Source organism: Dichomitus squalens, assembly GCF_000275845.1.
Source record: "Dichomitus squalens LYAD-421 SS1 unplaced genomic scaffold DICSQscaffold_16, whole genome shotgun sequence".
NCBI lineage: Eukaryota > Fungi > Basidiomycota > Agaricomycetes > Polyporales > Polyporaceae > Dichomitus > Dichomitus squalens.
The window spans coordinates 427,587-429,895 of record NW_006766898.1 but is presented as its reverse complement, the minus strand read 5'-3'; positions in this window follow the sequence as shown (position 1 = coordinate 429,895).

Genomic DNA, 2,309 nt, shown 5'->3' with positions numbered 1-2,309 from the left:
TGAAGGCCGCCAGGTAGTTGACGAGGCCAAGGAATCGCTGTACCTCATGGTACGAACGAGGCGTTCGCCAGTTTCGGATTCTCTCCATCTTGTCGGCGTCCGCGTGGAGGCCTCGATCGTCAATTACATGTCCTAGGCAGTCCATACGCTTAGAATAAATATCAACGAAGCTTGTCGAACACAAGCTTCAAGTGTTTCTCGTGGTCCTCTATCGAGTCCGAGAATACAAAGATATCGTCTAAGTAGACGTGGACGAATCGTCCAATGAAATCGCGAAAGAGGGTTGTCATCAACCGTTGGAATGTGGCAGGGGCGTTACAATCGCCCTGCTGCATGACCAGACTCTCGAAGACTCCGAATGGAGTCGCAAACGCGGTCTTCGACACGTCTTGCAATTCGATTCGAATCTGCTCGTACGCGTCCGACAGGTCGATTTTCGACCTGTACTTGGACTGCGCCACATCCATTCGGATTTAGTCCTGGTCGGGTAGCGGTGTGACATCCTTGATGGTGTTGTTGTTCCGCTGACGGGCATCAACTACTGTTAGTAGTTTGCCGTTCTTTTTGCGAATGCAAAGAAGCGGAGCGGCCTGAGGAGCGTGAGCTTCTCGCCACCATTTCGCCTTGACGTACCGGTTGATCTTGTCCAGGAGATCATCTTTGATCATCCTAGGGACTCGGGGCAACCGGTAATTGTACCGCTTATCAGGATCGATGAGCGGTATTCGGTGGTTGACCACTCTCCATGGAGGGAGGCCATCCGGAGGAGATCACATGATGTCCTCGCAGTCTTTGTACCACTTGTCGCGGAGCTGCTGGAGGCGTTCCTCCTCGCTGCCCAGCGGCGGTGGTTCGCGGTGTGTCTTACGGATTTCCTCGTCTTCGAGGAAATCCTCAAACATTGCTATGAACAGTTTGTTCAACCCCAATGGATCTGGCATTCCATAGAGGTCCAACTTTGGTTGGGTTGATGAATGTTGCGACAGAACGACTCGTTCCGCCAGTCTCGGTATCTTGACGTCTTCTTTGCGTCCTTGGTGTTGTTCAGGTCGTGACGGTTTACCTTTCTCCGACGTCCAGTTGGACGCCAAGTTGGGTACCGTGTCGCGAGAGGCGGTCGTAGTACCGCTCCCCTCCCCTCCGAACGACACTCTGCTTCTCGCAAAACGGGAGTGGGGAGGCTCCGCCGCGGTCATTCCCGCTGCGGACCCCTACTGTCGTCGTACAGCGCGTTCCGCTGTCTCCTTCAGCTGAGCAACGATGCGTTGCTTACGTGCTTCGCCTCAAAGACGCAGGACTTCGGCTTCTTCTACAGCCGTATAGATGCCAATGGGCACTCTGTCAATCTTGACGGAGCGGTTCTTGAAGTCAAGCACAACATTGTGCTTCTTCAGGAAAGGCGTCTCAAGGACTACGTCGTAACGGTTGATATCGACCACGTCGAAATAACACGGCTCGCTCATCGAGCCAACTTTAATCATGGCTCGAGCACCGTGGTTGATGCGCGTGCGGCTGCCCTTCGTGCCCAGCTGTAGGCTCATCTGCTCCTGCAGATCAATTCGATCCGCCTTGGAGATGAAGGCCTGCCCTGGTGACATGGCCACCATCATACAACCCGTGTCAATCAGGGTGTACGCAGGCACGCCGTTAATCATTGTCTCGATGCATATCGGCTGCTGGGCTTCTGGGTCGCGCACTGGTTGATCCTTTGGATCCTTCAACCGGTGTATACGGAAATCGTACAGCCACGTGTTTGTGAGGGATTTGGTAGGTGCGGTCGTGGCTTCCAATTGGAAGGACTGCAGGATATGCTTTGCATCGTATTCGATGGAAGACGGAACCGCCTCCTTCTCCCCGTCCGGGGTCGTGAAGACGGGTTCGGCGCGCATGACGTAGAACTTGTCACGGCGGCCTTCGTCGTCATCCCAGTCAGGCTCATCCTCTGGAGAATCGTAGTCCAAGTGGTAGGCGTCGTAATCCAACTCCGGTAGATCCACGTCGTCATCGACGTCGCCCTGGACCTCTCCAGGCATGTCCTCTGGACCGCTCTGTTGCTGTAGGATCTGCTGAGAGAGGCCGTCGGCCTCACCGTCCAAGTCGTCGGCGTCGACGATCCGCTGGGCGTACATACGGCCGGGCTTGCCATATTGCGGACACTTTGGGTCAGTCGAAATATGACCCTGTCCGCTGCACTTGAAGCATTTGACATTGGGGTTGTTACCCCCCGATGATCCGACGTTGGGAGGCGTCGATTTCGACTGTCCCTGTCGCGGTACCTCTTGACGATGTGGTCGACCGTCCTTACGGAA